At 61.0% G+C, this 26,937-nt stretch overlaps 1 long non-coding RNA gene across 21 annotated transcripts in view; it reads right to left on the bottom strand.

Moving 5' to 3' along the window:
- LOC307181315 overlaps positions 1-26,937 on the bottom strand; it is a 2,020,778-nt gene that overhangs the window by 1,489,449 nt on the left and 504,392 nt on the right. The gene's annotated exons all lie outside the window — the stretch shown is intronic.

Genomic DNA, 26,937 nt, shown 5'->3' with positions numbered 1-26,937 from the left:
ACGCTCCCCCTAAAGCGTTGCCGTACCCTCACTTGGACCCTAAACCGTCCCCGTCCCCTAACCCTAACCCTAGCCCGAACCCTAACCCTAACCCTTCCCCGAAGCCTGACCCTCACCCGTCCCCTAATCCTAACCCGTACGCTAACACTAACGCGCACCCTCACACGCACGCTCCCCCTAAAGCGTTGCCGTACCCTCTCCTGGACCCTAAACCGTCCCCGTCCCCTAAACCTAACCCTAGCCCGAACCCTAACCCTAACCCTTCCCCGAAGCCTGACCCTCACCCGTCCCCTAATCCTAACCCGTACGCTAACACTAACGCGTGCCCTCACACGCACGCTCCCCCTAAAGCGTTGCCGTACCCTCACCTGGACCCGAAACCGTCCCCGTCCCCTAACCCTAACCCTAGCCCGAACCCTAACCCTAACACTTCCCCGAAGCCTGACCCTCACCCGTCCCCTAATCCTAACCCGTACGCTAACACTAACCCGCGCCCTCACACGCACGCTCCCCCTAAAGCGTGACCGTACCCTCACCTGGACCCTAAACCGTCCCCGTCCCCTAACCCTAACCCTAGCCCGAACCCTAACCCTAACCCTTCCCCGAAGCCTGACCCTCACCCGTCCCCTAATCCTAACCCGTACGCTAACACTAACCCGCGCCCTCACACGCACGCTCCCCCTAAAGCATTGCCGTACCCTCACCTGGACCCTAAACCGTCCCCGTCCCCTAACCCTAACCCTAGCCGAAACCCTAACCCTAACCCTTCCCCGAAACCTGACCCTCACCCGTCCCCTAATCCTAAGCCGTACGCTAACACTAACCCGCGCCCTCACACGCACGCTCCCCCTAAAGCGTTGCCGTACCCTCACCTGGACCCTAAACCGTCCCCGTCCCCTAACCCTAACCCTAGCCCGAACCCTAAACCTAACCCTTCCCCGAAGCCTGACCCTCACCCGTCCCCTAATCCTAAGCCGCACGCTAACACTAACGTGCGCCCTCACACGCACGCTCCCCCTAAAGCGTTGCCGTACCCTCACTTGGACCCTAAACCGTCCCCGTCCCTTAACCCTAACCCTAGCCCTAACCCTAACCCTAACCCTTCCCCGAAGCCTGACCCTCACCCGTCCCCTAATCCTAAGCCGTACGCTAACAATAACGCGCGCCCTCACACGCACGCTCCCCCTAAAGCGTTGCCGTACCCTCTCCTGGACCCTAAACCGTCCCCGTACCCTAACCCTAACCCTAGCCCGAACCCTAACCCTAACACTTCCCCGAAGCCTGACCCTCACCCGTCCCCTAATCCTAACCCGTACGCTAACACTAACGCGTGCCCTCACACGCACGCTCCCCCTAAAGCATTGCCGTACCCTCACCTGGACCCGAAACCGTCCCCGTCCCCTAACCCTAACCCTAGCCCGAACCCTAACCCTAACACTTCCCCGAAGCCTGACCCTCACCCGTCCCCTAATCCTAACCCGTACGCTAACACTAACCGACGCCCTCACATGCACGCTCCCCCTAAAGCGTTGCCGTACCCTCACCTGGACCCTAAACCGTCCCCGTCCCCTAACCCTAACCCTAGCCCGAACCCTAACCCTAACCTTTCCCAGAAGCCTGACCCTCACCCGTACCCTAATCCTAACCCGTACGCTAACACTAACCCGCACCCTCACACGTACGCTCCCCCTAAAGCGTTGCCGTACCCTCACCTAGACCCTAAACCGTCCCCGTCCCCTAACCCTAACCCTAGCCCGAACCCTAACCCTAACCCTTCCCCGATGCCTGACCCTCACCCGTCCCCTAATCCTAACCCGTACGATAACACTAACCCGCGTCCTCACACGCACGCTCCCCCTAAAGCGTTGCCGTACCCTCACCTGGACCCTAAACCGTCCCCGTCCCTTAACCCTTACCCTAGCCCGAACCCTAAACCTAAACCTTCCCCGAAGCCTGACCCTCACCCGTCCCCTAATCCTAACCCGTACGCTAACACTAACCCACGCCCTCACACGCACGCTCCCCCTAAAGCGTTGCCGTACCCTCACCTGGACCCTAAACCTTCCCCATCCCCTAACCCTAACCCTAGCCCGAACCCTAACCCTAACCCTTCCCCGAAGCCTGACCCTCACCCGTCCCCTAATCCTAAGCCGTACGCTAACACTAACCCGCGCCCTCACACGCACGCTCCCCCTAAAGCGTTGCCGTACCCTCACCTGGACCCTAAACCGTCCCCGTCCCCTAACCCTAACCCTAGCCCGAACCCTAACCCTAACCCTTCCCCGAAGCCTGACCCTCACCCGTCCCCTAATCCTAACCCGTACGCTAACACTAACACGCGCCCTCACACGCATGCTCCCCCTAAAGCGTTGCCGTACCCTCACCTGGACCCTAAACCGTCCCCATCCCCTAACCCTAACCCTAGCCCGAACCCTAACCCTAACCCTTCCCCGAAGCCTGACCCTCACCCGTCCCCTAATCCTAACCCGTACGCTAACACTAACCCGCGCCCTCACACGCACGCTCCCCCTAAAGCGTTGCCGTACCCTCACCTGGACCCTAAACCGTCCCCGTCCCCTAACCCTAACCCTAGCCCGAACCCTAACCCTAACCCTTCCCCGAAGCCTGACCCTCACCCGTCCCCTAATCCTAAGCCGTACGCTAACACTAACCCGCGCCCTCACACGCACGCTCCCCCTAAAGCGTTGCCGTACCCTCACCTGGACCCTAAACCGTCCCCGTACCCTAACCCTAACCCTAGCCCGAACCCTAACCCTAACCCTTCCCCGAAGCCTGACCCTCACCCGTCCCCTAATCCTAAGCCGCACGCTAACACTAACGCGCGCCCTCACACGCACGCTCCCCCTAAAGCGTTGCCGTACCCTCACTTGGACCCTAAACCGTCCCTGTCCCCTAACCCTAACCCTAGCCCGAACCCTAACCCTAACCCTTCCCCGAAGCCTGACCCTCACCCGTCCCCTAATCCTAAGCCGTACGCTAACACTAACGCGCGCCCTCACACGCACGCTCCCCCTAAAGCGTTGCCGTACCCTCTACTGGACCCTAAACCGTCCCCGTCCCCTAACCCTAACCCTAGCCCGAACCCTAACCCTAACCCTTCCCCGAAGCCTGACCCTCACCCGTCCCCTAATCCTAACCCGTACGCTAACACTAACGCGTGCCCTCACACGCACGCTCCCCCTAAAGCGTTGCCGTACCCTCACCTGGACCCGAAACCGTCCCCGTCCCCTAACCCTAACCCTAGCCCGAACCCTAACCCTAACCCTTCCCCGAAGCCTGACCCTCACCCGTCCCCTAATCCTAACCCGTACGCTAACACTAACACGCGCCCTCACACGCACGCTCCCCCTAAAGCGTTGCCGTACCCTCAGCTGGACCCGAAACCGTCCCCGTCCCCTAACCCTAACCCTAGCCCGAACCCTATCCCTAACACTTCCCCGAAGCCTGACCCTCACCCGTCCCCTAATCCTAACCCGTACGCTAACACTAACCCGCGCCCTCACACGCACGCTCCCCCTAAAGCGTTGCCGTACCCTCACCTGGACCCTAAACCGTCCCCGTCCCCTAACCCTAACCCTAGCCCGAACCCTAACCCTAACCCTTCCCCGAAGCCTGACCCTCACCCATCCCCTAATCCTAACCCGTACGCTAACACTAACCCGTGCCCTCACACGCACGCTCCCCCTAAAGCGTTGCCGTACCCTCACCTGGACCCTAAACCGTCCCCGTCCCCTAACCCTAACCCTAGCCCGAACCCTAACCCTAACCCTTCCCCGAAGCCTGACCCTCACCCGTCCCCTAATCCTAACCCGTACGCTAACACTAACCCGCGCCCTCACACGCACGCTCCCCCTAAAGCGTTGCCGTACCCTCACCTGGACCCTAAACCGTCCCCATCCCCTAACCCTAACCCTAGCCCGAACCCTAACCCTAACCCTTCCCCGAAGCCTGACCCTCACCCGTCCCCTAATCCTAACCCGTACGCTAACACTAACCCGCGCCCTCACACGCACGCTCCCCCTAAAGCGTTGCCGTACCCTCACCTGGACCCTAAACCGTCCCCGTCCCCTAACCCTAACCCTAGCCCGAACCCTAACCCTAACCCTTCCCCGAAGCCTGACCCTCACCCGTCCCCTAATCCTAAGCCGTACGCTAACACTAACCCGCGCCCTCACACGCACGCTCCCCCTAAAGCGTTGCCGTACCCTCACCTGGACCCTAAACTGTCCCCGTCCCCTAACCCTAACCCTAGCCCGAACCCTAACCCTAACCCTTCCCCGAAGCCTGACACTCACCCGTCCCCTAATCCTAAGCCGCACGCTAACACTAACGCGCGCCCTCACACGCACGCTCCCCCTAAAGCGTTGCCGTACCCTCACTTGGACCCTAAACCGTCCCTGTCCCCTAACCCTAACCCTAGCCCGAACCCTAACCCTAACCCTTCCCCGAAGCCTGACCCTCACCCGTCCCCTAATCCTAAGCCGTACGCTAACACTAACGCGCGCCCTCACACGCACGCTCCCCCTAAAGCGTTGCCGTACCCTCTCCTGGACCCTAAACCGTCCCCGTCCCCTAACCCTAACCCTAGCCCGAACCCTAACCCTAACCCTTCCCCGAAGCCTGACCCTCACCCGTCCCCTAATCCTAACCCGTACGCTAACACTAACGCGTGCCCTCACACGCACGCTCCCCCTAAAGCGTTGCCGTACCCTCACCTGGACCCGAAACCGTCCCCGTCCCCTAACCCTAACCCTAGCCCGAACCCTAACCCTAACCCTTCCCCGAAGCCTGACCCTCACCCGTCCCCTAATCCTAACCCGTACGCTAACACTAACCCGCGCCCTCACACGCACGCTCCCCCTAAAGCGTTGCCGTACCCTCAGCTGGACCCGAAACCGTCCCCGTCCCCTAACCCTAACCCTAGCCCGAACCCTATCCCTAACCCTTCCCCGAAGCCTGACCCTCACCCGTCCCCTAATCCTAACCCGTACGCTAACACTAACCCGCGCCCTCACACGCACGCTCCCCCTAAAGCGTTGCCGTACCCTCACCTGGACCCTAAACCGTCCCCGTCCCCTAACCCTAACCCTAGCCCGAACCCTAACCCTAACCCTTCCCCGAAGCCTGACCCTCACCCATCCCCTAATCCTAACCCGTACGCTAACACTAACCCGTGCCCTCACACGCACGCTCCCCCTAAAGCGTTGCCGTACCCTCACCTGGACCCTAAACCGTCCCCATCCCCTAACCCTAACCCTAGCCCGAACCCTAACCCTAACCCTTCCCCGAAGCCTGACCCTCACCCGTCCCCTAATCCTAACCCGTACGCTAACACTAACCCGCGCCCTCACACGCACGCTCCCCCTAAAGCGTTGCCGTACCCTCACCTGGACCCTAAACCTTCCCCGTCCCCTAACCCTAACCGTAGCCCGAACCCTAACCCTAACCCTTCCCCGAAGCCTGACCCTCACCCGTCCCCTAATCCTAAGCCGTACGCTAACACTAACCCGCGCCCTCACACGCACGCTCCCCCTAAAGCGTTGCCGTACCCTCACCTGAACCCTAACCGTCCCCGTCCCCTAACCCTAACCCTAGCCCGAACCCTAACCCTAACCCTTCCCCGAAGCCTGACCCTCACCCGTCCCCTAATCCTAACCCGTATGCTAACACTAACCCGCGCCCTCACACGCACGCTCCCCCTAAAGCGTTGCCGTACCCTCACCTGGACCCTAAACCGTCCCCGTCCCCTAACCCTAACCCTAGCCCGAACCCTAACCCTAACCCTTCCCCGAAGCCTGACCCTCACCCGTCCCCTAATCCTAACCTGTACGCTAACACTAACCCGCGCCCTCACATGCACGCTCCCCCTAAAGCGTTGCCGTACCCTCACCTGGACCCTAAACCGTCCCCGTCCCCTAACCCTAACCCTAGCCCGAACCCTAACCCTAACACTTCCCCGAAGCCTGACCCTCACCCGTCCCCTAATCCTAAGCCGCACGCTAACACTAACGCGCGCCCTCACACGCACGCTCCCCCTAAAGCGTTGCCATACCCTCACTTGGACCCTAAACCGTCCCCGTCCCCTAACCCTAACCCTAGCCCGAACCCTAACCCTAACCCTTCCCCGAAGCCTGACCCTCACCCGTCCCCTAATCCTAACCCGTACGATAACACTAACGCGCGCCCTCACACGCACGCTCCCCCTAAAGCGTTGCCGTACCCTCTCCTGGACCCTAAACCGTCCCCGTACCCTAACCCTTACCCTAGCCCGAACCCTAACCCTAACCCTTCCCCGAAGCCTGACCCTCACCCGTCCCCTAATCCTAACCCGTAGGCTAACACTAACGCGTGCCCTCACACGCACGCTCCCCCTAAAGCGTTGCCGTACCCTCACCTGGACCCGAAACCGTCCCCGTCCCCTAACCCTAACCCTAGCCCGAACCCTAACCCTAACCCTTCCCCGAAGCCTGACCCTCACCCGTCCCCTAATCCTAACCCGTACGCTAACACTAACCCGCGCCCTCACACGCACGCTCCCCCTAAAGCGTTGCCGTACCCTCACCTGGACCCTAAACCGTCCCCGTCCCCTAACCCTAACCCTAGCCCGAACCCTAACCCTAACCCTTCCCCGAAGCCTGACCCTCACCCGTCCCCTAATCCTAACCCGTACGCTATCATTAACCCGCTCCCTCACACGCACGCTCCCCCTAAAACGTTGCCGAACCCTCACCTGGACCCGAAACCGTCCCCGTCCCCTAAATCTAACCCTAGCCCCAACCCTAACCCTAACCCTTCCCCGAAACCTGACCCTCAGCCGTCCCCTAATCCTAACCCGTACGCTAACACTAACCCGCGCCCTCACACGCACGCTCCCCCTAAAGCGTTGCCGTACCCTCACCTGGACCCTAAACCGTCCCCGTCCCCTAACCCTAACCCTAGCCCGAACCCTAACCCTAACCCTTCCCCGAAGCCTGACCCTCACCCGTCCCCTAATCCTAACCCGTACGCTAACACTAACCCGCGTCCTCACACGCACGCTCCCCCTAAAGCGTTGCCGTACCCTCACCTGGACCCTAAACCGTCCCCGTCCCCTAACCCTAACCCTAGCCCAAACCCTAACCCTAACCCTTCCCCGAAGCCTGACCCTCACCCGTCCCCTAATCCTAAGCCGTACGCTAACACTAACCCGCGCCCTCACACGCACGCTCCCCCTAAAGCGTTGCCGTACCCTCACCTGGACCCTAAACCGTCCCCATCCCCTAACCCTAACCCTAGCCCGAACCCTAACCCTAACCCTTCCCCGAAGCCTGACCCTCACCCGTCCCCTAATCCTAAGCCGCACGCTAACACTAACGCGCGCCCTCACACGCACGCTCCCCCTAAAGCGTTGCCGTACCCTCACTTGGACCCTAAACCGTCCCCGTCCCCTAACCCTATCCCTAGCCCGAACCCTAACCCTAACCCTTCCCCGAAGCCTGACCCTCATCCGTCCCCTAATCCTAAGCCGTACGCTAACACTAACGCGCGCCCTCACACGCACGCTCCCCCTAAAGCGTTGCCGTACCCTCTCCTGGACCCTAAACCGTCCCCGTACCCTAACACTAACCCTAGCCCGAACCCTAACCCTAACCCTTCCCCGAAGCCTAACCCTCACCCGTCCCCTAATCCTAACCCGTACGCTAACACTAACGCGTTCCCTCACACGCACGCTCCCCCTAAAGCGTTGCCGTACCCTCACCTGGACCCGAAACCGTCCCCGTCCCCTAACCCTAACCCTAGCCCGAACCCTAACCCTAACCCTTCCCCGAAGCCTGACCCTCACCCGTCCCCTAATCCTAACCCGTACGCTAACACTAACCCGCGCCCTCAAACGCACGCTACCCCTAAAGCGTTGCCGTACCCTCACCTGGACCCTAAACCGTCCCCGTCCCCTAACCCTAACCCTAGCCCGAACCCTAACCCTAACCCTTCCCCGAAGCCTGACCCTCACCCGTCCCCTAATCCTAACCCGTACGCTAACACTAACCCGCGCCCTCACACGCACGCTCCCCCTAAAGCGTTGCCGTACCCTCACCTGGACCCTAAACCGTCCCCGTCCCCTAACCCTAACCGTAGCCCGAACCCTAACCCTAACCCTTCCCCGAAGCCTGACCCTCACCCGTCCCCTAATCCTAAGCCGTACGCTAACACTAACCCGCGCCCTCACACGCACGCTCCCCCTATAGCGTTGCCGTACCCTCACCTGAACCCTAAACCTTAACCGTCCCCTAACCCTAACCCTAGCCCGAACCCTAACCCTAACCCTTCCCCGAAGCCTGAACCTCACCGTCCCCTAATCCTAACCCGTACGCTAACACTAACCCGCGCCCTCACACGCACGCTCCCCCTAAAGCGTTGCCGTACCCTCACCTGAACCCTAAACCGTCCCCGTCCCCTAACCTTATCCCTAGCCCGAACCCTAACCCTAACCCTTCCCCGAAGCCTGACCCTCACCCGTCCCCTAATCCTAACCCGTACGCTAACACTAAACCGCGCCCTCACACGCACGCTCCCCCTAAAGCGTTGCCGTACCCTCACCTGGACCCTAAACCGTCCCCGTCCCCTAACCCTAACCCTAGGCCGAACCCTAACCCTAACCCTTCCCCGAAGCCTGACCCTCACCCGTCCCCTAATCCTAACCCGTACGCTAACACTAACCCGCGCCCTCACATGCACGCTCCCCCTAAAGCGTTGCCGTACACTCACCTGGACCCTAAACCGTCCCCGTCCCCTAACCCTAACCCTAGCCCGAACCCTAACCCTAACCCTTCCCAGAAGCCTGACCCTCACCCGTCCCCTAATCCTAACCCGTACGCTAACACTAACCCGTGCCCTCACACGTACGCTCCCCCTAAAGCGTTGCCGTACCCTCACCTGGACCCTAAACCGTCCCCGTCCCCTAACCCTAACCCTAGCCCGAACCCTAACCCTAACACTTCCCCGATGCCTGACCCTCACCCGTCCCCTAATCCTAACCCGTACACTAACACTAACCCGCGTCCTCACACGCACGCTCCCCCTAAAGCGTTGCCGTACCCTCACCTGGACCCTAAACCGTCCCCGTCCCCTAACCCTAACCCTAGCCCGAACCCTAACCCTAACCCTTCCCCGAAGCCTGACCCTCACCCGTCCCCTAATCCTAACCCGTACGCTAACACTAACCCACGCCCTCACACGCACGCTCCCCCTAAAGCGTTGCCGTACCCTCACCTGGACCCTAAACCTTCCCCATCCCCTAACCCTAACCCTAGCCCGAACCCTAACCCTAACCCTTCCCCGAAGCCTGACCCTCACCCGTCCCCTAATCCTGACCCGTACGCTAACACTAACCCGCGCCCTCACACGCACGCTCCCCCTAAAGCGTTGCCGTACACTCACCTGGACCCTAAACCGTCCCCGTCCCCTAACCCTAACCCTAGCCCGAACCCTAACCCTAACCCTTCCCCGAAGCCTGACCCTCACCCATCCCCTAATCCTAACCCGTACGCTAACACTAACACGCGCCCTCACACGCACGCTCCCCCTAAAGCGTTGCCGTACCCTCACCTGGACCCTAAACCGTCCCCATCCCCTAACCCTAACCCTAGCCCGAACCCTAACCCTAACCCTTCCCCGAAGCCTGACCCTCACCCGTCCCCTAATCCTAACCCGTACGCTAACACTAACCCACGCCCTCACACGCACGCTCCCCCTAAAGCGTTGCCGTACCCTCACCTGGACCCTAAACCGTCCCCGTCCCCTAACCCTAACCCTAGCCCAAACCCTAACCCTAACCCTTCCCCGAAGCCTGACCCTCACCCGTCCCCTAATCCTAAGCCGTACGCTAACACTAACCCACGCCCTCACACGCACGCTCCCCCTAAAGCGTTGCCGTACCCTCACCTGGACCCTAAACCGTCCCCATCCCCTAACCCTAACCCTAGCCCGAACCCTAACCCTAACCCTTCCCCGAAGCCTGACCCTCACCCGTCCCCTAATCCTAACCCGTACGCTAACACTAACCCGCGCCCTCACACGCACGCTCCCCCTAAAGCGTTGCCGTACCCTCACCTGGACCCTAAACCGTCCCCGTCCCCTAACCCTAACCCTAGCCCAAACCCTAACCCTAACCCTTCCCCGAAGCCTGACCCTCACCCGTCCCCTAATCGTAAGCCGTACGCTAACACTAACGCGCGCCCTCACATGCACGCTCCCCCTAAAGCGTTGCCATACACTCTCCTGAACCCTAAACCGTCCCCATACCCTAACCCTAACCCTAGCCCGAACCCTAACCCTAACCCTTCCCCGAAGCCTGACCCTCACCCGTCCCCTAATCCTAACCCGCACGCTAACACTAACGCGTGCCCTCACACGCACGCTCCCCCTAAAGCGTTGCCGTACCCTCACCTGGACCCGAAACCGTCCCCGTCCCCTAACCCTAACCCTAGCCCGAACCCTAACCCTAACCCTTCCCCGAAGCCTGACCCTCACCCGTCCCCTAATCCTAAGCCGCACGCTAACACTAACGCGCGCCCTCACACGCACGCTCCCCCTAAAGCGTTGCCGTACACTCACTTGGACCCTAAACCGTCCCCGTCCCCTAACCCTAACCCTAGCCCGAACCCTAACCCTAACCCTTCCCCGAAGCCTGACCCTCACCCGTCCCCTAATCGTAAGCCGTACGCTAACACTAACGCGCGCCCTCACATGCACGCTCCCCCTAAAGCGTTGCCATACACTCTCCTGAACCCTAAACCGTCCCCGTACCCTAACCCTAACCCTAGCCCGAACCCTAACCCTAACCCTTCCCCGAAGCCTGACCCTCACCCGTCCCCTAATCCTAACCCGTACGCTAACACTAACGCGTGCCCTCACACGCACGCTCCCCCTAAAGCGTTGCCGTACCCTCACCTGGACCCGAAACCGTCCCCGTCCCCTAACCCTAACCCTAGCCCGAACCCTAACCCTAACCCTTCCCCGAAGCCTGACCCTCACCCGTCCCCTAATGCTAACCCGTACGCTAACACTAACGCGCGCCCTCACACGCACGCTCCCCCTAAAGCGTTGCCGTACCCTCACCTGGACCCTAAACCGTCCCCGTCCCCTAACCCTAACCCTAGCCCGAAGCCTAACCCTAACCCTTCCCCGAAGCCTGACCCTCACCCGTCCCCTAATCCTAACCCGTACGCTAACACTAACCCGCGCCCTCACACGCACGCTCCCCCTAAAGCGTTGCCGTACCCTCACCTGGACCCTAAACCGTCCCCGTCCCCTAACCCTAACCCTAGCCCGAACCCTAACCCTAACCCTTCCCCGAAGCCTGACCCTCACCCGTCCCCTAATCCTAAGCCGTACGCTAACACTAACCCACGCCCTCACACGCACGCTCCCCCTAAAGCGTTGCCGTACCCTCACCTGGACCCTAAACCGTCCCCGTCCCCTAACCCTAACCCTAGCCCGAACCCTAACCCTAACCCTTCCCCGAAGCCTGACCCTCACCCGTCCCCTAATCCTAAGCCGCACGCTAACACTAACGCGCGCCCTCACACGCACGCTCCCCGTAAAGCGTTGCCGTACACTCACTTGGACCCTAAACCGTCCCCGTCCCCTAACCCTAACCCTAGCCCGAACCCTAACCCTAACCCTTCCCCGAAGCCTGACCCTCACCCGTCCCCTAATCGTAAGCCGTACGCTAACACTAACGCGCGCCCTCACATGCACGCTCCCCCTAAAGCGTTGCCATACACTCTCCTGAACCCTAAACCGTCCCCGTACCCTAACCCTAACCCTAGCCCGAACCCTAACCCTAACCCTTCCCCGAAGCCTGACCCTCACCCGTCCCCTAATCCTAACCCGTACGCTAACACTAACGCGTGCCCTCACATGCACGCTCCCCCTAAAGCGTTGCCGTACCCTCACCTGGACCCGAAACCGTCCCCGTCCCCTAACCCTAACCCTAGCCCGAACCCTAACCCTAACACTTCCCCGAAGCCTGACCCTCACCCGTCCCCTAATCCTAACCCGTACGCTAACACTAACCCGCGCCCTCACACGCACGCTCCCCCTAAAGCGTTGCCGTACCCTCACCTGGACCCTAAACCGTCCCCGTCCCCTAACCCTAACCCTAGCCCGAACCCTAACCCTAAACCTTCCCCGAAGCCTGACCCTCACCCGTCCCCTAATCCTAACCCGTACGCTAACACTAACCCGCGCCCTCACACGCACGCTCCCCCTAAAGCGTTGCCGTACCCTCACCTGGACCCTAAACCTTCCCCGTCCCCTAACCCTAACCGTAGCCCGAACCCTAACCCTAACCCTTCCCCGAAGCCTGACCCTCACCCGTCCCCTAATCCTAAGCCGTACGCTAACACTAACCCGCGCCCTCACACGCACGCTCCCCCTAAAGCGTTGCCGTACCCTCACCTGAACCCTAAACCGTAACCGTCCCCTAACCTTAACCCTAGCCCGAACCCTAACCCTAACACTTCCCCGAAGCCTGACCCTCACCCGTCCCCTAATCCTAACCCGTACGCTAACACTAACCCACGCCCTCACACGCTCGCTCCCCCTAAAGCGTTGCCGTACCCTCACCTGGACCCTAAACCGTCCCCGTCCCCTAACCCTAACCCTAGCCCGAACCCTAACCCTAACACTTCCCCGAAGCCTGACCCTCACCCGTCCCCTAATCCTAACCCGTACACTAACACTAACCCTCGCCCTCACACGCACGCTCCCCCTAAAGCGTTGCCGTACCCTCACCAGGACCCTAAACCTTCCCCGTCCCCTAACCCTAACCGTAGCCCGAACCGTAACCCTAACCCTTCCCCGAAGCCTGACCCTCACCCGTCCCCTAATCCTAAGCCGTACGCTAACACTAACCCGCGCCCTCACACGCACGCTCCCCCTAAAGCGTTGCCGTACCCTCACCTGAACCCTAAACCGTAACCGTCCCCTAACCTTAACCCTAGCCCGAACCCTAACCCTAACCCTTCCCCGAAGCCTGACCCTCACCCGTCCCCTAATCCTAACCCGTACGCTAACACTAACCCTCGCCCTCACACGCACGCTCCCCCTAAAGCGTTGCCGTACCCTCACCTGGACCCTAAACCGTCCCCGTCCCCTAACCCTAACCCTAGCCCGAACCCTAACCCTAACCCTTCCCCGAAGCCTGACCCTCACCCATCCCCTAATCCTAACCCGTACGCTAACACTAACCCGTGCCCTCACACGCACGCTCCCCCTAAAGCGTTGCCGTACCCTCACCTGGACCCTAAACCGTCCCCGTCCCCTAACCCTAACCCTAGCCCGAACCCTAACCCTAAACCTTCCCCGAAGCCTGACCCTCACCCGTCCCCTAATCCTAACCCGTACGCTAACACTAACCCGCGCCCTCACACGCACGCTCCCCCTAAAGCGTTGCCGTACCCTCACCTGGACCCTAAACCTTCCCCGTCCCCTAACCCTAACCGTAGCCCGAACCCTAACCCTAACCCTTCCCCGAAGCCTGACCCTCACCCGTCCCGTAATCCTCAGCCGTACGCTAACACTAACCCGCGCCCTCACACGCACGCTCCCCCTAAAGCGTTGCCGTACCCTCACCTGAACCCTAAACCGTCCCCGTCCCCTAACCCTAACCCTAGCCCGAACCCTAACCCTAACCCTTCCCCGAAGCCTGACCCTCACCCGTCCCCTAATCCTAACCCGTACGCTAACACTAACCCGCGCCCTCACACGCACGCTCCCCCTAAAGCGTTGCCGTACCCTCACCTGGACCCTAAACCGTCCCCGTCCCCTAACCCTAACTCTAGCCCGAACCCTAACCCTAACCCTTCCCCGAAGCCTGACCCTCACCCGTCCCCTAATCCTAAGCCGTACGCTAACACTAACCCGCGCCCTCACACGCACGCTCCCCCTAAAGCGTTGCCGTACCCTCACCTGGACCCGAAACCGTCCCCGTCCCCTAACCCTAACCCTAGCCCGAACCCTAACCCTAACCCTTCCCCGAAGCCTGACCCTCACCCGTCCCCTAATCCTAACCCGTACGCTAACACTAACCCGCGCCCTCACACGCACGCTCCCCCTAAAGCGTTGCCGTACCCTCACCTGGACCCTAAACCTTCCCCATCCCCTAACCCTAACCCTAGCCCGAACCCTAACCCTAACCATTCCCCGAAGCCTGACCCTCACCCGTCCCCTAATCCTAACCCGTACGCTAACACTAACCCGCGCCCTCACACGCACGCTCCCCCTAAAGCGTTGCCGTACCCTCACCTGGACCCTAAACCGTCCCCATCCCCTAACCCTAACCCTAGCCCGAACCCTAACCCTAACCCTTCCCCGAAGCCTGACCCTCACCCGTCCCCTAATCCTAACCCGTACGCTAACACTAACCCGCGCCCTCACACGCACGCTCCCCCTAAAGCGTTGCCGTACCCTCACCTGGACCCTAAACCGTCCCCGTACCCTAATCCTAACCGTAGCCCGAACCCTAACCCTAACCCTTCCCCGAAGCCTGACCCTCACCCGTCCCCTAATCCTAAGCCGTACGCTAACACTAACCCGCGCCCTCACACGCACGCTCCCCCTAAAGCGTTGCCGTACCCTCACCTGAACCCTAAACCGTCCCCGTCCCCTAACCCTAGCCCGAACCCTAACCCTAACCCTTCCCCGAAGCCTGACCCCCACCCGTCCCCTAATCCTAACCCGTACGCTAACACTAACCCGCGCCCTCACACGCACGCTCCCCCTAAAGCGTTGCCGTACCCTCACCTGGACCCTAAACCGTCCCCGTCCCCTAACCCTAACCCTAGCCCGAACCCTAACCCTAACCCTTCCCCGAAGCCTGACCCTCACCCGTCCCCTAATCCTAAGCCGTACGCTAACACTAACCCGCACCCTCACACGCACGCTCCCCCTAAAGCGTTGCCGTACCCTCACCTGGACCCGAAACCGTCCCCGTCCCCTAACCCTAACCCTAGCCCGAACCCTAACCCTAACCCTTCCCCGAAGCCTGACCCTCACCCGTCCCCTAATCCTAACCCGTACGCTAACACTAACCCGCGCCCTCACACGCACGCTCCCCCTAAATCGTTGCCGTTCCCTCACCTGGACCCTAAACCTTCCCCATCCCCTAACCCTAACCCTAGCCGGAACCCTAACCCTAACCATTCCCCGAAGCCTGACCCTCACCCGTCCCCTAATCCTAACCCGTACGCTAACACTAACCCGCGCCCTCACACGCACGCTCCCCCTAAAGCGTTGCCGTACCCTCACCTGGACCCTAAACCGTCCCCGTCCCCTAACCCTGACCCTAGCCCGAACCCTAACCGTAACCCTTCCCCGAAGCCTGACCCTCACCCGTCCCCTAATCCTAACCCGTACGCTAACACTAACACGTGCCCTCACACGCACGCTCCCCCTAAAGCGTTGCCGTACCCTCACCTGTACCCGAAACCGTCCCCGTCCCCTAACACTAACGCTAGCCCGAACCCTAACCCTAACCCTTCCCCGAAGCCTGACCCTCACCCGTCCCCTAATCCTAACCCGTACGCTAACACTAACCCGCGCCCTCACACGCACGCTCCCCCTAAAGCGTTGCCGTACCCTCACCTGGACCCTAAACCGTCCCCGTCCCCTAACCCTAACCCTAGCCCGAACCCTAACCCTAACCCTTCCCCGAAGCCTGACCCTCACCCGTCCCCTAATCCTAAGCCGTACGCTACCACTAACCCGCGCCCTCACACGCACGGTCCCCCTAAAGCGTTGCCGTACCCTCACCTGGACCCTAAACCGTCCCCGTCCCCTAACCCTAACCCTAGCCCGAACCCTAACCCTAACCCTTCCCCGAAGCCTGACCCTCACCCGTCCCCTAATCCTAACCCGTACGCTAACACTAACCCGCGCCCTCACACGCACGCTCCCCCTAAAGCGTTGCCGTACCCTCACCTGGACCCTAAACCGTCCCCGTCCCCTAACCCTAACCCTAGCCCGAACCGTAACCCTAACCCTTCCCAGAAGCCTGACCCTCACCCGTCCCCTAATCCTAACCCGTACGCTAACACTAACCCGCGCCCGCACACGAACGCTCCCCCTAAAGCGTTGCCGTACCCTCACCTGGACCCGAAACCGTCCCCGTCCCCTAACCCTAACCCTAGCCTGAACCCTGACCCTAACCCTTCCCCGAAGCCTGACCCTCACCCGTCCCCTAATCCTAAGCCATACGCTAACACTAACCCGCGCCCTCACACGCACGCTCCCCCTAAAGCGTTGCCGTACCCTCACCTGGACCCTAAACCGTCCCCGTCCCCTAACCCTAACCCTAGCCCGAACCCTAACCCTAACCCTTCCCCGAAGCCTGACCCTCACCCGTCCCCTAATCCTAAGCCATACGCTAACACTAACGTGCGCCCTCACACGCACGCTCCTCCTAAAGCGTTGCCGTACCCTCACCTGGACCCTAAACCGTCCCCGTCCCCTAACCCTAACCCTAGCCCGAACCCTAACCCTAACCCTTCCCCGAAGCCTGACCCTCACCCGTCCCCTAATCCTAACCCGTACGCTAACACTAACCCGCGCCCTCACACGCACGCTCCCCCTAAAGCGTTGCCGTACCCTCACCTGGACCCGAAACCGTCCCCGTCCCCTAACCCTAACCCTAGCCCGAACCCTAACCCTAACCCTTCCCCGAAGCCTGACCCTCACCCGTCCCCTAATCCTAACCCGTACGCTAACACTAACCCACGCCCTCACACTCACGCTCCCCCTAAAGCGTTGCCGTACCCTCACCTGGACCCGAAACCGTCCCCGTCCCCTAACCCTAACACTAGCCCGAACCCTAACCCTAACCCTTCCCCGAAGCCGGACCCTCACCCGTCCCCTAATCCTAACCCGTACGCTAACACTAACCCGCGCCCTCACACGCACGCTCCCCCTAAAGCGTTGCCGTACCCTCACCTGGACCCTAAACCGTCCCCGTACCCTTACTCTAACCCTAGCCCGAACCCTAACCCTAACCCTTCCCCGAAGCCTGACCCTCACCCGTCCCCTAATCCTAACCCGTACGCTAACACTAACCCGCGCCCTCACACGCACGCTCCCCCTAAAGCGTTGCCGTACCCTCACCTGGACCCTAAACCGTCCCCGTCCCCTAACCCTAACCCTAGCCCGAACCCTAACCCTAACCCTTCCCCGAAGCCTGACCCTCACCCGTCCCCTAATCCTAACCCGTACGCTAACACTAACCCACGCCCTCACACGCACGCTCCCCCTAAAGCGTTGCCGTACCCTCACCTGGACCCTAAACCGTCCCCGTCCCCTAACCCTAACCCTAGCCCGAACCCTAACCCTAACCCTTCCCCGAAGCCTGACCCTCACCCGTCCCCTAATCCTAAGCCGTACGCTAACACTAACCCGCGCCCTCACACGCACGCTCCCCCTAAAGCGTTGCCGTACCCTCACCTGGACCCGAAACCGTCCCCGTCCCCTAACCCTAACCCTAGCCCGAACCCTAACCCTAACCCTTCCCCGAAGCCTGACCCTCACCCGTCCCCTAATCCTAACCCGTACGCTAACACTAACCCGCGCCCTCACACGCACGCTCCCCCTAAATCGTTGCCGTTCCCTCACCTGGACCCTAAACCTTCCCCATCCCCTAACCCTAACCCTAGCCGGAACCCTAACCCTAACCATTCCCCGAAGCCTGACCCTCACCCGTCCCCTAATCCTAACCCATACGCTAACACTAACCTGCGCCCTCACACGCACGCTCCCCCTAAAGCGTTGCCGTACCCTCACCTGGACCCTAAACCGTCCCCGTGCCCTAACCCTGACCCTAGCCCGAACCCTAACCGTAACCCTTCCCCGAAGCCTGACCCTCACCCGTCCCCTAATCCTAACCCGTACGCAAACACTAACACGCGCCCTCACACGCACGCTCCCCCTAAAGCGTTGCCGTACCCTCACCTGGACCCGAAACCGTCCCCGTCCCCTAAAACTAACCCTAGCCCGAACCCTAACCCTAAACCTTCCCCGAAGCCTGACCCTCACCCGTCCCCTAATCCTAACCCGTACGCTAACACTAACCCGCGCCCTCACACGCACGCTCCCCCTAAAGCGTTGCCGTACCCTCACCTGGACCCTAAACCGTCCCCGTACCCTAATCCTAACCCTAGCCCGAACCCTAACCCTAACCCTTCCCCGAAGCCTGACCCTCTCCCGTCCCCTAATCCTAACCCGTACGATAACACTAACCCGCGCCCTCACACGCACGCTTCCCCTAAAGCATTGCCGTACCCTCACTTGGACCCTAAACCTTCCCCGTCCCCTAACCCTAACCGTAGCCCGAACCCTAACCCTAACCCTTCCCCGAAGCCTGACCCTCACCCGTCCCCTAATCCTAAGCCGTACGCTAACACTAACCCGCGCCCTCACACGCACGCTCCCCCTAAAGCGTTGCCGTACCCTCACCTGGACCCGAAACCGTCCCCGTCCCCTAACCCTAACCCTAGCCCGAACCCTAACCCTAACCCTTCCCCGAAGCCTGACCCTCACCCGTCCCCTAATCCTAACCCGTACGCTAACACTAACCCGCGCCCTCACACGCACGCTCCCCCTAAATCGTTGCCGTTCCCTCACCTGGACCCTAAACCTTCCCCATCCCCTAACCCTAACCCTAGCCGGAACCCTAACCCTAACCATTCCCCGAAGCCTGACCCTCACCCGTCCCCTAATCCTAACCCGTACGCTAACACTAACCCGCGCCCTCACACGCACGCTCCCCCTAAAGCGTTGCCGTACCCTCACCTGGACCCTAAACTGTCCCCGTCCCCTAACCCTGACCCTAGCCCGAACCCTAACCGTAACCCTTCCCCGAAGCCTGACCCTCACCCGTCCCCTAATCCTAACCCGTACGCTAACACTAACACGTGCCCTCACACGCACGCTCCCCCTAAAGCGTTGCCGTACCCTCCCCTGTACCCGAAACCGTCCCCGTCCCCTAACACTAACGCTAGCCCGAACCCTAACCCTAACCCTTCCCCGAAGCCTGACCCTCACCCGTCCCCTAATCCTAACCCGTACGCTAACACTAACCCGCGCCCTCACACGCACGCTCCCCCTAAAGCGTTGCCGTACCCTCACCTGGACCCTAAACCGTCCCCGTCCCCTAACCCTAACCCTAGCCCGAACCCTAACCCTAACCCTTCCCCGAAGCCTGACCCTCACCCGTCCCCTAATCCTAAGCCGTACGCTACCACTAACCCGCGCCCTCACACGCACGGTCCCCCTAAAGCGTTGCCGTACCCTCACCTGGACCCTAAACCGTCCCCGTCCCCTAACCCTAACCCTAGCCCGAACCCTAACCCTAACCCTTCCCCGAAGCCTGACCCTCACCCGTCCCCTAATCCTAACCCGTACGCTAACACTAACCCACGCCCTCACACGCACGCTCCCCCTAAAGCGTTGCCGTACCCTCACCTGGACCCTAAACCGTCCCCGTCCCCTAACCCTAACCCTAGCCCGAACCCTAACCCTAACCCTTCCCAGAAGCCTGACCCTCACCCGTCCCCTAATCCTAACCCGTACGCTAACACTAACCCGCGCCCTCACACGAACGCTCCCCCTAAAGCGTTGCCGTACCCTCACCTGGACCCGAAACCGTCCCCGTCCCCTAACCCTAACACTAGCCCGAACCCTAACCCTAACCCTTCCCCGAAGCCGGACCCTCACCCGTCCCCTAATCCTAACCCGTACGCTAACACTAACCCGCGCCCTCACACGCACGCTCCCCCTAAAGCGTTGCCGTTCCCTCACCTGGACCCTAAACCGTCCCCGTACCCTTACTCTAACCCTAGCCCGAACCCTAACCCTAACCCTTCCCCGAAGCCTGACCCTCACCCGTCCCCTAATCCTAACCCGTACGCTAACACTAACCCGTGCCCTCACACGCACGCTCCCCCTAAAGCGTTGCCGTACCCTCACCTGGACCCTAAACCGTCCCCGTCCCCTAACCCTAACCCTAGCCCGAACCCTAAACCTAACCCTTCCCCGAAGCCTGACCCTCACCCGTCCCCTAATCCTAACCCGTACGCTAACACTAACCCACGCCCTCACACGCACGCTCCCCCTAAAGCGTTGCCGTACCCTCACCTGGACCCTAAACCGTCCCCGTCCCCTAACCCTAACCCTAGCCCGAACCCTAACCCTAACCCTTCCCCGAAGCCTGACCCTCACCCGTCCCCTAATCCTAAGCCGTACGCTAACACTAACCCGCGCCCTCACACGCACGCTCCCCCTAAAGCGTTGCCGTACCCTCACCTGGACCCGAAACCGTCCCCGTCCCCTAACCCTAACCCTAGCCCGAACCCTAACCCTAACCCTTCCCCGAAGCCTGACCCTCACCCGTCCCCTAATCCTAACCCGTACGCTAACACTAACCCGCGCCCTCACACGCACGCTCCCCCTAAATCGTTGCCGTTCCCTCACCTGGACCCTAAACCTTCCCCATCCCCTAACCCTAACCCTAGCCGGAACCCTAACCCTAACCATTCCCCGAAGCCTGACCCTCACCCGTCCCCTAATCCTAACCCGTACGCTAACACTAACCTGCGCCCTCACACGCACGCTCCCCCTAAAGCGTTGCCGTACCCTCACCTGGACCCTAAACCGTCCCCGTCCCCTAACCCTGACCCTAGCCCGAACCCTAACCGTAACCCTTCCCCGAAGCCTGACCCTCACCCGTCCCCTAATCCTAACCCGTACGCTAACACTAACACGCGCCCTCACACGCACGCTCCCCCTAAAGCGTTGCCGTACCCTCACCTGGACCCGAAACCGTCCCCGTCCCCTAAAACTAACCCTAGCCCGAACCCTAACCCTAAACCTTCCCCGAAGCCTGACCCTCACCCGTCCCCTAATCCTAACCCGTACGCTAACACTAACCCGCGCCCTCACACGCACGCTCCCCCTAAAGCGGTGCCGTACCCTCACCTGGACCCTAAACCGTCCCCGTCCCCTAACCCTAACCCTAGCCCGAACCCTAACCCTAACCCTTCCCCGAAGCCTGACCCTCACCCGTCCCCTAATCCTAAGCCGTACGCTACCACTAACCCGCGCCCTCACACGCACGCTCCCCCTAAAGCGTTGCCGTACCCTCACCTGGACCCTAAACCGTCCCCGTCCCCTAATCCTAACCCTAGCCCGAACCCTAACCCTAACCCTTCCCCGAAGCCTGACCCTCACCCGTCCCCTAATCCTAACCCGTACGCTAACACTAACCCGCGCCCTCACACGCACGCTCCCCCTAAAGCGTTGCCGTACCCTCACCTGGACCCTAAACCGTCCCCGTGCCCTAACCCTGACCCTAGCCCGAACCCTAACCGTAACCCTTCCCCGAAGCCTGACCCTCACCCGTCCCCTAATCCTAACCCGTACGCTAACACTAACACGCGCCCTCACACGCACGCTCCCCCTAAAGCGTTGCCGTACCCTCACCTGGACCCGAAACCGTCCCCGTCCCCTAAAACTAACCCTAGCCCAAACCCTAACCCTAAACCTTCCCCGAAGCCTGACCCTCACCCGTCCCCTAATCCTAACCCGTACGCTAACACTAACCCGCGCCCTCACACGCACGCTCCCCCTAAAGCGTTGCCGTACCCTCACCTGGACCCTAAACCGTCCCCGTCCCCTAACCCTAACCCTAGCCCGAACCCTAACCCTAACCCTTCCCCGAAGCCTGACCCTCACCCGTCCCCTAATCCTAAGCCGTACGCTACCACTAACCCGCGCCCTCACACGCACGCTCCCCCTAAAGCGTTGCCGTACCCTCACCTGGACCCTAAACCGTCCCCGTCCCCTAATCCTAACCCTAGCCCGAACCCTAACCCTAACACTTCCCCGAAGCCTGACCCTCACCCGTCCCCTAATCCTAACCCGTACGCTAACACTAACCCGCGCCCTCACACGCACGCTCCCCCTAAAGCGTTGCCGTACCCTCACCTGGACCCTAAACCGTCCCCGTCCCCTAACCCTAACCCTAGCCCGAACTCTAACCCTAACCCTTCCCCGAAGCCTGAACCTCACCCGTCCCCTAATCCTAACCCGTACGCTAACACTAACCCGCGCCCTCACACGCACGCTCCACCTAAAGCGTTGCCGTACCCTCACCTGGACCCGAAGCCGTGCCCGTCCCCTAACCCTAACCCTAGCCAGAACCCTAACCCTAACCCTTCCCCGAAGCCTGACCCTCACCCGTCCCCTAATCTTAACCCGTACGCTAACACTAACCCACGCCCTCACACGCACGCTCCACCTAAAGCGTTGCCGTACCCTCACCTGGACCCTAAACCGTCCCCGTCCCCTAACCCTAACCCTAGCCCGAACCCTAACCCTAACCCATCCCCGAAGCCTGACCCTCACCCGTCCCCTAATCCTAACCCGTACGCTAACTCTAACCCGCGCCCTCACACGCACGCTCCCCCTAAAGCGTTGCCGTACCCTCACCTGGACCCTAAACCGTCCCCGTCCCCTAACCCTAACCCTAGCCCGACCCCTAACCCTAACCCTTCCCCGAAGCCTGACCCTCACCCGTCCCCTAATCCTAACCCGTACGCTAACACTAACCCACGCCCTCACACGCACGCTCCCCCTAAAGCGTTGCCGTACCCTCACCTGGACCCTAAACCGTCCCCGTCCCCTAACCCTAACCCTAGCCCGAACCCTAACCCTAACCATTCCCCGAAGCCTGACCCTCACCCGTCCCCTAATCCTAAGCCGTACGCTAACACTAACCCGCGCCCTCACACGCACGCTCCCCCTAAAGCGTTGCCGTACCCTCACCTGGACCCGAAACCGTCCCCGTCCCCTAACCCTAACCCTAGCCCGAACCCTAACCCTAACCCTTCCCCGAAGCCTGACCCTCACCCGTCCCCTAATCCTAACCCGTACGCTAACACTAACCCGCGCCCTCACACGCACGCTCCCCCTAAATCGTTGCCGTTCCCTCACCTGGACCCTAAACCTTCCCCATCCCCTAACCCTAACCCTAGCCGGAACCCTAACCCTAACCATTCCCCGAAGCCTGACCCTCACCCGTCCCCTAATCCTAACCCGTACGCTAACACTAACCCGCGCCCTCACACGCACGCTCCCCCTAAAGCGTTGCCGTACCCTCACCTGGACCCTAAACCGTCCCCGTCCCCTAACCCTGACCCTAGCCCGAACCCTAACCGTAACCCTTCCCCGAAGCCTGACCCTCACCCGTCCCCTAATCCTAACCCGTACGCTAACACTAACACGCGCCCTCACACGCACGCTCCCCCTAAAGCGTTGCCGTACCCTCACCTGGACCCGAAACCGTCCCCGTCCCCTAAAACTAACCCTAGCCCGAACCCTAACCCTAACCCTTCCCCGAAGCCTGACCCTCACCCGTCCCCTAATCCTAACCCGTACGCTAACACTAACCCGCGCCCTCACACGCACGCTCCCCCTAAAGCGTTGCCGTACCCTCACCTGGACCCTAAACCGTCCCCGTCCCCTAACCCTAACCCTAGCCCGAACCCTAACCCTAACCCTTCCCCGAAGCCTGACCCTCACCCGTCCCCTAATCCTAACCCGTACGCTAACACTAACCCGCGCCCTCACACGCACGCTCCCCCTAAAGCGTTGCCGTACCCTCACCTGGACCCTAAACCTTCCCCGTCCCCTAACCCTAACCGTAGCCCGAACCCTAACCCTAACCCTTCCCCGAAGCCTGACCCTCACCCGTCCCCTAATCCTAAGCCGTACGCTAACACTAACCCGCGCCCTCACACGCACGCTCCCCCTAAAGCGTTGCCGTACCCTCACCTGAACCCTAAACCGTAACCGTCCCCTAACCTTAACCCTAGCCCGAACCCTAACCCTAACCCTTCCCCGAAGCCTGACCCTCACCCGTCCCCTAATCCTAACCCGTACGCTAACACTAACCCGCGCCCTCACACGCTCGCTCCCCCTAAAGCGTTGCCGTACCCTCACCTGGACCCTAAACCGTCCCCGTCCCCTAACCCTAACCCTAGCCCGAACCCTAACCCTAACCCTTCCCCGAAGCCTGACCCTCACCCATCCCCTAATCCTAACCCGTACGCTAACACTAACCCGTGCCCTCACACGCACGCTCCCCCTAAAGCGTTGCCGTACCCTCACCTGGACCCTAAACCGTCCCCGTCCCCTAACCCTAACCCTAGCCCGAACCCTAACCCTAACCCTTCCCAGAAGCCTGACCCTCACCCGTCCCCTAATCCTAACCCGTACGCTAACACTAACCCGCGCCCTCACACGTACGCTCCCCCTAAAGCGTTGCCGTACCCTCACCTAGACCCTAAACCGTCCCTGTCCCCTAACCCTAACCCTAGCCCGAACCCTAACCCTAACTCTTCCCCGATGCCTGACCCTCACCCGTCCCCTAATCCTAACCCGTACGCTAACACTAACCCGCGTCCTCACACGCACGCTCCCCCTAAAGCGTTGCCGTACCCTCACCTGGACCCTAAACCGTCCCCGTCCCTTAACCCTTACCCTAGCCCGAACCCTAACCCTAACCCTTCCCCGAAGCCTGACCCTCACCCGTCCCCTAATCCTAACCCGTACGCTAACACTAACCCACGCCCTCACACGCACGCTCCCCCTAAAGCGTTGCCGTACCCTCACCTGGACCCTAAACCTTCCCCATCCCCTAACCCTAACCCTAGCCCGAACCCTAACCCTAACCCTTCCCAGAAGCCTGACCCTCACCCGTCCCCTAATCCTAGCCCGTACGCTAACACTAACGCGCGCCCTCACACGCACGCTCCCCCTAAAGCGTTGCCGTACCCTCACCTGGACCCTAAACCGTCCCCATCCCCTAACCCTAACCATAGCCCGAACCCTAACCCTAACCCTTCCCCGAAGCCTGACCCTCACCCGTCCCCTAATCCTAACCCGTACGCTAACACTAACCCGCGCCCTCACACGCACGCTCCCCCTAAAGCGTTGCCGTACCCTCACCTGGACCCTAAACCGTCCCCGTCCCCTAACCCTAACCCTAGCCCGAACCCTAACCCTAACCCTTCCCCGAAGCCTGACCCTCACCCGTCCCCTAATCCTAACCCGTACGCTAACACTAACCCGCGCCCTCAAACGCACGCTCCCCCTAAAGCGTTGCCGTACCCTCACCTGGACCCTAAACCGTCCCCGTCCCTTAACCCTAACCCTAGCCCGAACCCTAACCCTAACTCTTCCCCGAAGCTTGAACCTCACCCGTCCCCTAATCCTAACCCGTACGCTAACACTAACCCTCGCCCTCACACGCACGCTCCCCCTAAAGCGTTGCCGTACCCTCACCTGGACCCTAAACCATCCCCGTCCCCTAACCCTAACCGTAGCCCGAACCGTAACCCTAACCCTTCCCCGAAGCCTGACCCTCACCCGTCCCCTAATCCTAAGCCGTACGCTAACACTAACCCGCGCCCTCACACGCACGCTCCCCCTAAAGCGTTGCCGTACCCTCACCTGAACCCTAAACCGTAACCGTCCCCTAACCTTAACCCTAGCCCGAACCCTAACCCTAACACTTCCCCGAAGCCTGACCCTCACCCGTCCCCTAATCCTAAACCGTACGCTAACACTAACCCTCGCCCTCACACGCACGCTCCCCCTAAAGCGTTGCCGTACCCTCACCTGGACCCTAAACCCTCCCCGTCCCCTAACCCTAACCCTAGCCCGAACCCTAACCCTAACCCTTCCCCGAAGCCTGACCCTCACCCATCCCCTAATCCTAACCCGTACGCTAACACTAACCCGTGCCCTCACATGCACGCTCCCCCTAAAGCGTTGCCGTACCCTCACCTGGACCCTAAACCGTCCCCGTCCCCTAACCCTAACCGTAGCCCGAACCCTAACCCTAACACTTCCCCGAAGCCTGACCCTCACCCGTCCCCTAATCCTAACCCGTACGCTAACACTAACCCGCGCCCTCACACGCACGCTCCCCCTAAAGCGTTGCCGTACCCTCACCTGAACCCTAAACCGTCCCCGTCCCCTAACCCTAACCCTAGCCCGAACCCTAACCCTAACCCTTCCCCGAAGCCTGACCCTCACCCGTCCCCTAATCCTAACCCGTACGCTAACACTAACCCGCGCCCTCACACGCACGCTCCCCCTAAAGCGTTGCCGTACCCTCACCTGGACCCTAAACCGTCCCCGTCCCCTAACCCTAACCCTAGCCCGAACCCTAACCCTAACCCTTCCCCGAAGCCTGACCCTCACCCGTCCCCTAATCCTAAGCCGTACGCTAACACTAACCCGCGCCCTCACACGCACGCTCCCCCTAAAGCGTTGCCGTACCCTCACCTGGACCCGAAACCGTCCCCGTCCCTTAACCCTAACCCTAGCCCGAACCCTAACCCAAACCCTTCCCCGAAGCCTGACCCTCACCCGTCCCCTAATCCTAACCCGTACGCTAACACTAACCCGCGCCCTCACACGCACGCTCCCCCTAAATCGTTGCCGTTCCCTCACCTGGACCCTAAACCTTCCCCATCCCCTAACCCTAACCCTAGCCCGAACCCTAACCCTAACCATTCCCCGAAGCCTGACCCTCACCCGTCCCCTAATCCTAAACCGTACGCTAACACTAACCCGCGCCCTCACACGCACGCTCCCCCTAAAGCGTTGCCGTACCCTCACCTGGACCCTAAACCGTCCCCGTCCCCTAACCCTGACCCTAGCCCGAACCCTAACCGTAACCCTTCCCCGAAGCCTGACCCTCACCCGTCCCCTAATCCTAGCCCGTACGCTAACACTAACACGCGCCCTCACACGCACGCTCCCCCTAAAGCGTTGCCGTACCCTCACCTGTACCCGAAACCGTCCCCGTCCCCTAACACT

The sequence above is a fragment of the Stenella coeruleoalba genome, assembly GCF_951394435.1.
Source record: "Stenella coeruleoalba genome assembly, contig: scaffold_49, whole genome shotgun sequence".
Lineage (NCBI taxonomy): Eukaryota > Metazoa > Chordata > Mammalia > Artiodactyla > Delphinidae > Stenella > Stenella coeruleoalba.
The sequence above is the reverse complement of the archived record's forward strand: the minus strand, read 5'-3'. Positions and strand labels throughout refer to the sequence as shown.